The sequence below is a fragment of the Panthera tigris genome, chromosome E1, assembly GCF_018350195.1.
Source record: "Panthera tigris isolate Pti1 chromosome E1, P.tigris_Pti1_mat1.1, whole genome shotgun sequence".
Lineage (NCBI taxonomy): Eukaryota > Metazoa > Chordata > Mammalia > Carnivora > Felidae > Panthera > Panthera tigris.
The window spans coordinates 17,388,810-17,401,326 of record NC_056673.1 but is presented as its reverse complement, the minus strand read 5'-3'; positions in this window follow the sequence as shown (position 1 = coordinate 17,401,326).

Here is a 12,517-nt window from a genome sequence, read left to right as displayed (position 1 = left end):
GGACCATCAAAGATGAATAGAAAATCTTAAAAGCTACAAAAGGGAACAGACTACTTACATAAGAACAAGAATCAGATGGTGGATTTCTCATCATTGCTGATGTTTCCAGAACACAATAACATAAAATTATCAAAATACTGAGGGAAACAACTGTCAATCAAGAATTTTATTCCCAGCTATCCTTACATTCAAAAGTGAGGGTGATGGGGTGCCTGGTTGTTCCAGTTGGTGGAACATGCAACTCTTGATCTCAGGGTCATGAATTCGAGCCCCCCATTGAATGAAGAGATTACTTAAAAATAAAATCTAAAAAAAAAAAAAATTAAAAGTGTAAAATAAAAAGTTAAAAAAAAAAACTGTTTTGGAGGCACCTGGGTGGGTCAGTCGGTTAAGTGTCTGATTTCTGCTCAGGTCATGATCTCACAGTTTGTGAGTTTGAGCCCTGCGTCGGGCTCTGTGCTGACAGCTCAGAGCCAGGAGCCTGCTTAGAATTCTGTGTCTCCTTTTCTCTCTGCTCCCCCCTGCTCACACTCTGTCTCTCTCTCCTTCAAAAATAAATGAATAAACATTCAAAAAAATTTTTAATATGCTGTTTTAGACATACAAAGATTTTTAAAAGTTTATTAGTTATAGCAATTTACTGACAGAACAATTAAAGGATCACTTTAGTAACAAGGAAGAGAAATCCAGAAAGAAAGAGTAAAATGCAAGAAGGTGTGATAGTAAATAAATTGGTAAATCTAAATAAGCATCTATTACTAAAACAGTAAAATAAGGAACTAAACAGTAACATAGAAGATGGGAATGGGGGCGCCTGGGTGGCGCAGTCGGTTAAGCGTCCGACTTCAGCCAGGTCACGATCTCGCGGTCCATGAGTTCGAGCCCCACGTCAGGCTCTGGGCTGATGGCTCGGAGCCTGGAGCCTGTTTCCGATTCTGTGTCTCCCTCTCTCTCTGCCCCTCCCCCGTTCATGCTCTGTCTCTCTCTGTCCCAAAAATAAATAAAAAACGTTGGAAAAAAAAAAAAAAAGAAGATGGGAATGAAAAGTTTAGAGTGAAGATCTTTATCTTATTCAGAAGGATAGAGAAGCTGGATACATTTAAGATTAAAATATAGGGGTGCCTGGGTGGCTCAGTCAGTTGAGTGTCTGACTTCCAATCAGGTCATGATCTCACAGTTTGAGAGTTCAAGCCCTGTGTCGGGCTCTGTGCTGACAGCTCAGAGCCTGGAGCCTGCTTTGGATTCTGTGTCTCCCTCTCTCTCTGCCCCTCCCCCACTCATGCTCTATCTCTCTCTGTCTCAAAAATAAATATGCATTAAAAAAAAGTTTTTTTAAAGATTAAAATATAATTATAGGGGCACCACCATAGGGGCACCATTGGGTATAGGGATTACTTCAATAAAAATAAAATTTTAAAAAGTGTAATTATAGGGGTGCCTGGGTGGCTCACTCGGCTGAGCGTTTGACTTCGGCTCAGGTCATGATATCGCGGTCTGTGAGTTCGAGCCCCGCATCAGGCTCTGTGCTGACAGCTCAGAGCCTGGAGCCTGCTTCGGATTCTGTGTCTCCCTCTCTCTCTGCCCTTCCCCCGCTCATGCTCTGTCTCTCTCTGTGTCAAAAATAAATAAACATTAAAAAAAAATTTAAGTGTAATTATAAAAATACTAAAAATAGAATGCATACTTTTCAAACCAGTGGAGAGAAAAAAAGATGATTTGAAAACGTCAGTCAGAAGGTAGGAGTGAGGGTAGTGAGAAGAAGCACAGAAAATCATGATAAATAGAAAACACAAAGACACAAAGTCAAAATAAATAAATAGCACAAAGTAAAATTATAAGTTGTACTTTCTTACTATGGAATATTATACAGTGCATAAAATGAGCGAACAGGATTTACATGTCTCAACATGGACAGATTTCAAAAATATATAAGGTCGAAAGGAGAAGGTGATTTGCAGGGATGCCTGGGTGGCTCAGTCAGTTAAGCGTCCGACTCTTGGTTTTCAGCTCAGGTCATGATCTCACTCGTGGGTTCGAGCCCTGCATCGGGCTCTGCACTGCTGGAAGTACAGAGCCCGCTTGGGATTCTCTCTCACCCTCTTTGTCTGCCCCTCCCCTTCTTGTGCTGTGTCTGTCTCTCTCAAAATAAATAAATTAATTTTAAAAAAAGAAGGTGCTTTGCAGAATTTATGTCATGCACATTTACATATATACAATTTGCCTGTATATTATTTATATTTTTTTTACAAATACACACACAAAAACTATGCATATGTTTTATACGTATGTAGGAAAAATAGACAAACATAGGTGGGAGGCATACATACTGGCCTCAGGATAGTAGTTGCCTCTGAGGCGAGGAAGGGAGAATAAAACTGGGGAGAGGAACAAAGAAATCTTCCATTTTATTTGTAAGGTTTATTTCAAAATGAAAAAGATCTGAAGGAAATATGACAAATTGTTAACTCTTGTTAATTCTGGCTCATAAGTCATGAGGTTTGGATACTGGAGGCTACTGGAAAAATTCTTCCTTGCCTTTCAGAAAGCCACAGGAAGCCACTCTGTCTCTCTCTCTCTCCTGATGGATGTGAACAATGAAGCACACAGCCCCAATTGCTACTGGAAAACATCCAACAATCATGAAAGCAAGCAGGCTTAGAATGAAGCCAGCACTGAAATCAGTAGAACAGAGATGGAAAAAACCCAGGCTATTGAAACATCACTGGGTTAACCAAGCCTGAAGATTACCTTACCGCATTGTTGTCTGCTAAGTAAACTAAATAATTTTCTTATTGTGCAAGACAGTTTGCATTATTAGGGTTTTCCATTACTTGCAGACAAACTTAGAGTAACTGATACAATGGGGATGGAGAAGCAGGGATTTATAGAACTATTAGGGAGGTAGAATTAGCGAGATTCAGCCAAAGGCTGGATATGAGAGTAAGAACGAGAGCGAAGACAAGATCGACTACCAAATTTTTGACATGGACAAGTGTGGGTGGTGGTACCATCTGTGAGACAGGGAAGAACAGAGGAAGATCAGGTTGAGGGTAGGGGTGACAGTAGAGGTCATCTGTACAGCTTGGTTACATTGGGTTTGAGGGATTGGTTGGAAGCCATCTAACTGGAGATGTCTAGGAGGCACCAAATACTCAATACTGGAGTTGAGTAATGAATAGTGTCTTTCCAGAATTCATGTCCACCCGGAATCTCAGAATTGTGAGATTTGGAAATAGTCATTACAGATGGAATTACATAAATTAAGGTGAGATCATATTGCATTAGAGTGGACCCTTAACCCAATGATTGGCATCCTTATCAGAAGGCCATCTGAAGACACAGAGAGACACATAAAGGAGAACAGACGGAGGCAGAGCCTGAAGTGATACACCTACAAGCCAAGCCAATGACTGCTACGAATTGCTAGCAACTACCAGAAGCTCTGAGACAGGCATAGGACAGTTTCTATTTCAGAGACTCTGGAAGGAACCAACCGTATTGACGTCTTGATTTTTTTTTTAAACATTTTATTTATTTTTGAGAGACAGAGAGAGACAGAGCACGAGTCGGGGAGGAGCAGAGAGAGAGGGAAACACAGAATCCAAAGCAGGCTCCAGGCTCTGAGCCACCTGCAGAGAGCAGGGACTCAGAAGAGAAGTGAAAAGAGAGTTTCTAAAGAAGGATACGCTTTTTTTTTTTAAAGATTAATTTGTAAGGTTTTATTTATTTCTTTGTAAGGTTTTATAATGAGCTTTACTATCAGTAGTGTATCGATGTAAAACTAGAACTTTCTCCCTTAAAATTATTAAGTTCCTTGGGTTCTTACTTTGCCCGAAAGAAAGATATGCTTAATGGGATGGATAGTGTAGAGAAAAAACAAGTCCATTGGGTGTGACAATACGGAAGTCCCTGGTCTCCCTGGCCAAAGCAGTTTTGGAAGAGTGGCAAGGACAGAAATAAACATTGCTGTTATTGAAAGTGAGAGGGGTGAAGATGTTGAAATAGTCACTACTTCTTTAAGGCCTCTGGCCATGGTGGGAGCAAGGGGTGATGTCCAGAAGGGCAAGCGGAGTCTTGGATGGTCTTGGGGTTTTGTTTTGAGATGAAGCCTTAAGCATATTTATAGGCGGAGGAAAAAGAATCAGGAGGAGAAGGGTTAAAAATTACAGGACCAGAAGAGTGCCTGAGTGGCTCAGTCAGTTGAACATCTGACTTCAGCTCAGGTCATGATCTCATGGTTCCGTTCGCGTCAGGCTCTGTGCTGACATCTCAGAGCCTAGAGCCTGCTTCAGATTCTGTATCTGCCTCTCCTCCTCTCTCTCTCAAAAATAAACACACATTTTTTTTAATTAAAAAAAAACCTGACCCGTACTTACTCCTCAAAACTGTCAAGGTCATCAGAAGTAAGGAATGTCTGAGGAACTGTCACACACACAAAAAAAGGAGCCTAAGGAGACATGACGACTAAACGTAATAAGGTATCCATGCTGGAATCTTGGAACAGAAAAAGGACATTAGGGAAAAACTGAGGAAATCTATGTAAGTATAGACTTTAGTTAATAATAATGTGGCTGATACTTGTTCATTATTGTGACAAATGGACTATTCTGATGTAAGATGTTAATAATAAGGAAACTGGGTTTGGGGCATATGAGAATTCTCTCTACTGTCCTCACAATAATTCTGTAAATCTAAAACTATTCTGATATTTTTTTGAAGTTTACTTTATTTTTTTAAAGTTTATTTATTTATTTTGAGAGAGAGAAAGAGAGTGCATGTGAACAGGGGGAGGGCAGAGGGAGAGAGGGGGGAGAGAGAATCCCAAGCAGGCTCCACACTGTCAGCGTGGAGCCTGACTCAGGGCTCGAACTCATGAACTGTGAGATCATGACCTGAGCCGAAGTCAAGAGTCAGACACTGAACCAACTGAACCATCCAGGTGCCCCTCCTTTTTTCTTTTTTTTAACGTTTATTTATTTTTGAGAGAGAGAGAGAGAGAGCAGGAGAGGGGCAGAGAGAGGGAGACACAGAATCTGAAGTGGGCTCCAGTCTCGGAGCTGACAGCACAAAGCCCGACGTGGGGCTTGAACTCATGAACCGCGAGATCCTGACCTGAGCTGAAGTCAGAAGCTTAACTGACTGAGCCACCTAGGTGCCCCTACTTTACTATTTTTTTAAAGTAGGAACTTTATTCTGTTCTTTGCTGTATACCTACAATTTTTCTTTTTTTTTTTTTTTTTTTTTTTTGAAAGAGAGAGTGAGTGAGAATGGGGGAGAAGTGCAGAGTGAGAGAGAGAAAGAAAATCTTAAGCAGTCTCCACGCTCAGTGAGGGGCTCAATCCCATGACCCTGGGATTATTATCTAAGCTGAAATCAAGAGCCAGATGCTCAACTGACTGAGCCACCCAGGTGCCCCTAAAAAGTTTACTTTAAAAAAAGGGAATGGGGGCACCTGGCTGACTCACTCTGTAGAGCATACGACTCTTGATCTCAGGGTCATGAGTTTGAGCCTCATGTTGTGTGTGGAGCCTACTTAAAAAAAAAAAAGTGAATGGAAAATGGTAAATATCGTAACAAAAAGGACAGTCAAATCTAAGTGAGGGCAGTGAGCAGAAGCTTTGAAAAGAGCCTGGAATTGGAGGCACCAAATACCCACAGGAGGCTGGGTTCTACAAGGAGGCTCAAAGCAGGACTTTGTGATGATCTATAGAAAGAGTAGCTAGGTTTCAGTTCCCCCACCTTCCCACTCACAGCACGGTTAAAACCCTTCAGGAGATAAGACCGTCTGGACTTTGAATCCGAGGGACTGCAGGAGACAACGCACTGGGCACGGAGGGTGGAAGTGAGCCGCTGAGCTGACATCAGTAAGAGGAAGTGAGAGTTCATTCTACACCTGACCCCTTGCACCCGGCTCCAGAAAACGAACAGCCAGAGAGATCATCATTCTCAGCAGAAACTGAAGCACCCCAAGGAAAACACCTGTAGATACTGATCCCAACAAAAGAGCCAGTTGGCCACCTCTTGTCCTATAATGAAACCCACCGGCTGACAATCTTCACTCAAACATCCAGCACTTCTAATCCGTTTTTCTCAATCTGCTTCCAGCCAGCTTTTTCTTTTTTTTTTTTTAATTTTTTTTTAACGTTTATTTATTTTTGAGACAGAGAGACAGAGTATGAACAGGGGAGGGTCAGAGAGAGGGAGACACAGAATCCGAAACAGGCTCCAGGCTCTGAGCTGTCAGCACAGAGCCCCACGCGGGGCTTGAACTCACGGACCGCGAGATCATGACCTGAGCCGAAGTCGGCCGCTCAACCGACTGAGCCACCCAGGTGCCCCAGCCAGCTTTTTCTTTAATAAGAAAGGACATCCACAGATCATAACACATTTGAGAAGAACCTCCAACATAAAGTAAAATCAAAACACACAAACAGAAGGAAAGGAACCCAAAAGGAGCAGAGATAATGTAGGGAGAAGAAGAAAACTTCAAAGAAGGTACAATGTCCTCAGAGAAATAAATGAAAATATTGCATCTATGAAACAAGAATAGAATGCTTTTATTTTACTTTTTTTAATTTATTTTGAGCGAGAGAGAGAGAAAGAGAGCAAGCACACATAGGGGAGGGGCAGAAAAAGAGAGAGAGAGAGAGAGAGAGAGAGAGAGAATCCCAAGCAGGCTCTGCACTGTCAGCACAGAGCCTGACTGGGCTCTTGAACTCATGAACCATGAGATCATGGCCTGAGCCAAAATCAAGAGTCAGATGCTTAACCAACTGAGCCACCCAGGCACTCCTGCCTGCCTTTTTTTTTTTTTTTTTTTAGATTTTTTTTAAGGTTTATTTATTTTTGAGAGAGAAAGAGTGAGCAGGAGAGAGGCAGAGAGAGAGGGGGACAGAGGATCAAGCAGACTCCATGCTGAGAGCAGAGAGCCTGATGTGGGGCTCAAACTCGCAAACTGTCAGATCATGATCTGAGCCAAAGTTGGACGTTTAACCAACTGAGCCATCCAGGCCCCTCTAAGACTTTATTTTTAAGTAATCTCTACACCCAACATGGGGCAAGAACTCACAACCCGGAGACCAAGAGTCACACGCTCCACCGAGGCAGCCAGCCACCCCAAGAATGGAATGCTTTTAAAATGAAACAATCAGAGGGGCGCCTGGGTGGCTCAGTCGGTTAAGCATCCGACTTCAGCTCAGGTCACGATCTCGCGGTCTGTGAGTTCGAGCCCTGCATCAGGCTCTGGGCTGATGGCTCAGAGCCTGGAGCCTGCTTCCGATTCTGTGTCTCCCTCTCTCTCTGCCCCTCCCCCATTCATGCTCTGTCTCTCTCTGTCTCAAAAATAAATAAACGTTAAAAAAATTAAAAAAAAATGAAACAATCAGAGATAACAAAATTGGCTCCTGGACATTAAACATGTAATAGTGAGGGGTGCCCGGGTGGCTCAGTCCGTTAAGCATCAGACTTCAGCTCAGGTCACGATCTCGCAGTTCGTGAGTTTGAGCCTCGCGTCAGGCTCTGTGCTGACAGCTCAGAGCCTGGAACCTGCTTCGGATTCTGTGTCTCCCTCTGTCTTTCTGCCCCTACCCCACTCGCACTCTGTCTCTCTCTCCCTCTCAACAATAAATAAACATTAAAATTTTTTTCAAACAAAACAAAAAATATATAAATAAAAATGTGATAGTGAAAATGATAGATTTGATATAAGAGTTTGTGGTAGATAAAATGATAGCCCTCCAAAGATGTTCCCCCTCTAGCCCCCAGTGATCCTACATGGCAAAGAGACTTTGCACATATGATAAAGGAACTTGAGATGCGGAGAGCAGGCTGGATTGTCTGGGTCTGTAGTCACAGCGTCCTTGTGAGAGAGGCAGGCCAGAACATCAGAGGCAGAGACAGAGAGAGAAGGAGAGAGAGATCTGAAGATCCTATGCTATTGGCTCTGAAGTTAGAGGAAGGAACCCTGAGCCAAGAAGTGCAGGCGGGCTCTAATTGCTGGAAGAGGCAAAGAGACACATTCTCCCCGAGTCTACAGAAGGAACACGGCCTCACACAGAACTGTGAGGTCCTGAGTTCTCTCCTTTGAAGCCACCGTGTTTGTGGTAATTTGCAATAACAGCGATGGGAAACGAATACAGGATTAAAAGCTAAAATCAAGGAAATCTCTTAGAGGTCAGAACAAAAACACGAAGGGACAAAAATAGAATAGATCTATCAGAAAACCGGAGTATCAGTTCAGGAGGTCCAACATCCAACCAATAGAAGTTGCAGACAAAGAGACATTTGAAACAGATGTGAGAAAATGATCAAAGAAATAATACAGGAACATTTCTAATAATTGAAGGACATACGTTTCTTGAAGGTGGAATCTACCAAATGGGAAAAAAAGGAGAAAGATTTTCATCAAGGCACAGTCTCAAGAAATTCAGATTACTAGGGATTTTTTTTTAAAAAGGCTCCAGCTGCTTCTAGAAAGAAAATAAAAATTCTCATATAAAGGATCAGGAATCAAAATGGCATCACACACGGGGCGCCTGGGTGGCTCAGTCAGTTAAGTGTCCAACTCTTGGTTTTGGCTCAAGTCGTGATCTCACGGTTTCATGAGTTCAAGCGTCGGGCTCCATGTTGACAGTGTGGAGCCTGCTTGGGATTCTTGGTCTCCCTCTCTCTGTCCCTCCCCCACTTATGCTGTCTTTCTGTCTCAAAATAAATAAGTAAACTAAAAAAAAAAAAAATAGCATCACACATAAAAGACAAAGGGGAAATGCCCTCTCAATTTATAGAGAACTAATACTCCAACATTCAGCCAAACCTTCAACCAAATGTGACTATATAAAAATACAGTTTTAGACATTTTGATCTTAAAACGTTCATCATTTCTCAGAATGATATTGGTGAATGTGCTTTACCCACTCAAAAAGGTAAACCATGAGGTTTGCCCATCTGGCTCCATTGGTAGAGCATGAGCCTCTAGATCTAGGGTCATGAGTTCAAGTTGGGCGTGGAGCTTACCTAAAAACAAAACAAAACAAAACAAAACAAAACAAAACAAAACAAAACAAAAAACAAAAAGTAATCTATGAGAGAGAAAGATACAGAATTCAATCCCAGAGCACAGCACAGGAAATTCCCAGCATGTTTGCCAAGAGAAGTCTCCGGGCAGTACCTGTGCAGTAGCATAGAAAGAAATTTCTTGGGGCACCTGGGTGGCTCAGTCGGTTGAGCGTCCAACTTCAGCTCTGGTCATGATCTCACGGTTTGTGAGCTCAAGCCCCACATCGGGCTTGCTGCTGTTAGCCTGTCAGCACAGAGCCCGCTTTGGATCCTCTGTCCCTCTCTCTCTGCCCCTCCCCTGCTTATGTTCTCTCTCTCAACATAAATAAATAAATAAATAAATAAAACATTAAAAGAAGAAGAAGAAGAAGAAGAAGAAGAAGAAGAAGAGGAAGAAAGAAAGCTCTTCATACTGGAGCAGGACAACAGAGGCTTCCAGGGGAAGAGAGGGAGCCAGTTGATTATCTGACAGGGTTGAGCAGAATATTGTATTAAGAGGTATTTCATGAAGATGCTGGAAAATTGAATCTATGAAAAAACGGGAAAGCAAAACACGGTTCAAAAAGAAAACGTTATCATGCATTACTTGGTCCAGTACTAAACAACATCTACAAAGTCACAGAAACAGATTCACGGAATATGGATGCAAGCAGAATTTGTAATATATCTATAGAAGGATGGGGAGGGGAAAAGAGCTAAAATCCTCTCTGCCAATGTAGGAAATCTGCATATAACATCTAAAATCAATGAATACCAAAAGAAAAACTAAAAGAGTTGACAATGAGAGCCTCTGGGGAGTAGGGCTTGTGAGTTTGTAAAAAACAAACAAACAAACATGTATTATATATCTTTTATTAATATATGACTTCTTAAGTCACATATACTTCTATAATAAAATATAGAAGTTACTTTTTAAAATACTATAGGGGTGCCTGGATGGCTCAGTTGGTTAAGCATCCAACTCTTGATTTCGGTTCAGGTTATGATCTTACAGTTTGTGAGTTCGAGCCCCGTGTGAGGCTCTGTGCTGACAGTGCTGACATTGCAGAGCCTGCTTGGGATTCTCTCTCTCTCTCTGCCCCTCCCCTACTCATGCTCTCTCTCTGTCTCTCTTAAAATAAATAAACTTTAAAAGAAAGATAAATTTAAAAAATAAAAATAAATAAAATACTATAGGGGTGCCTGGGTGGTTCAGTCGGTTAAGCAGTTGACTTCAGCTGAGGTCATGATCTCGCGGTCTGTGGGTTCGAGCCCCACGTTGGGCTCTGTGCTGGCAGCTCAGAGCCTGGAGCCTGCTTCGGATTTTGCATCTCCTTCTCTTTCTCTCTCTGCCCCTCCCCTATTCATGCTGTCTGTCTCTCTCTCAAATAATAAACATTAAAAAATTTTTTTTTAATTAGAAAAAATACTATAGACAAGAAGGGACTAATTGACTACATGAAGTCCTTAAGAAGGGTGAAAGTATGCTACCCGGGACAGAAAGCAGTGAGCAGCCGGGGCGGGTAGTGAAGAGGTGAGAGCTATGGAAATAGTGGTGTTATAGGTACTGCAGGTTCCAGGGGCAGGAAGTGAAGAAAGGTCATGGCTGATGAAACAGGATGTAAGATGTCCCGCTGGGAGGAAAGGGAGTACAGGTGGGCGAACAGCATGAGGAGAGCACAGAACAGAATGCACAGATGTGGACACTTGGGCTGAGATGTTAAAGTAGTAGTCGTATGTGACAGTTATGAGACAGACCACTCCGCAGAAATTTTGAAGGTGTTTGAGAACTGATTTGGTGGCTCTTAGCCCTCCCTTTTTACCGTGAGGATGTATAGAATCGGAGAGATTAGAGACAGAACTTGGAGACAGTGTTGGGAGTAAGCTGTGCTGTGAACCCCACCACCCTTCAGGGGAAGGAGTCAAAGAGTTTCACCTCAAGAAAAGGAGAAGGCTCCAAGATCCACTTGGAAAGCTTGCTGTGTGTCCCTCCAGTTCAAAATCCAATGGTTAGACGTTGGGCTGGACAACCACTGAGGGATGAGACAAAGCAGGGAAGGCTGAATACGAATCCACCTACACACCAGAATTTTCCCAGGCAGAGTACGCACAAGTGTTTGGCGTGGCCCAAAGGTGGGTCATGCCTCACAAGGATCTGGCATGGGGCCGGAGCAGATTTAGTCTGATAGAAGTCCTGGAGGATCAATGAGTCCTTGTCAGAGTGGATCTAGGGCCGTAGTGGAGATGCATAGACCTAGGTCAAGGCTACTACAGGTGGGGGCCCTCCCAAGAACCACTACGTGCCCACCAGACAGGCAGCTTTGAAGAGTTTCCGGGTACGGAATGTGAAGCCATCTTACCCCAGGACCATCAAGGAAGAAGTGTCCTGTTCTCCTTCCTCTCCCATTCCCTCTAACACTGAGAGGATCAGAAACCAGTGCGTAAGTGGAAGAAGAAAAAGTGTACTTTCCCTGGTTGCAGGCTTTCTGCCTAAAGCAGGTCCTAGCTAGGGTGGCAGAGAGAAGACTTTCCTCTGAAAGGAGATTGAAGTTTTGGTTACCGCGGTGGACGGAATATTCTAGTTGAAAATCAAGACTGTCTTTGGTGATTGAACTGTCTTTGGTGATTGAAAGTAACCATCCATGTTTTTATTACCTAAAAGTGACCAGAAAATTCATGAGACTGCCCAAGTTTACATCCAGGACAGGGGAGGGAAACTTGTGCCGCTGAAGGAACGTACAGGAGCAGAGGAGATGGAAATAAATTTGCTTCTGTGGCTCTTCCCCATGAGCCATGCTTGTTCACACAAGTGAAAGGTAACATGGTAAGAGCAACATGGTAAAGAGTATAGATTTTGGTACCAAAGAGAATTGAGTTTGAATCTGGCTGAGCCACCTCCTAGCTATGTGACCTTGGGTAAGAAACATGACCTCTCTGAGTCTGTTTTTTCTATTATAAAAATAGTTGAGCATATCTCACAGGGTTATTTGGGAAGATTAAATAAGATAACATTTGGAAAGAGGGGCCTGGGTGACTCAGTTGAGCGTCCCCCTCTTGATTTCAGCTCAGGTCATGGTCTCATGGTTCATGGGATCGAGCCCCATGTCGGGCTCTGTGCTGTCAGTTAGACAGCCCGCTTGGGATTTTCTCTCTCCTCTCTCTCTGCCCCTCCCCGCTCATGCTCTTTCTCTCTCTCTCTCTCAAAATAAATAAATAAGCTTTAAAAAAAGAAAAAAGATAACATTTGGGAAAACACTTAAAGACATATTTTCTTCCATTCTCCTCTTTGTTATGAGATGTGGGTCTGGGGGATGTCAAGGAAGGCTCCCTGAAGACAGTGAGATTTTGCGCTGTCTTCTCCAGAGAACGAAAGAGACACAGAGAGGCAGAGGGGTGCTCCAGACAAAGGTGGAAGGAGACTAGGTTTGGTAGATAAAATGCAGGACGTCTGGTTAAATTTGAATTTCAGATAAACAACAAATAA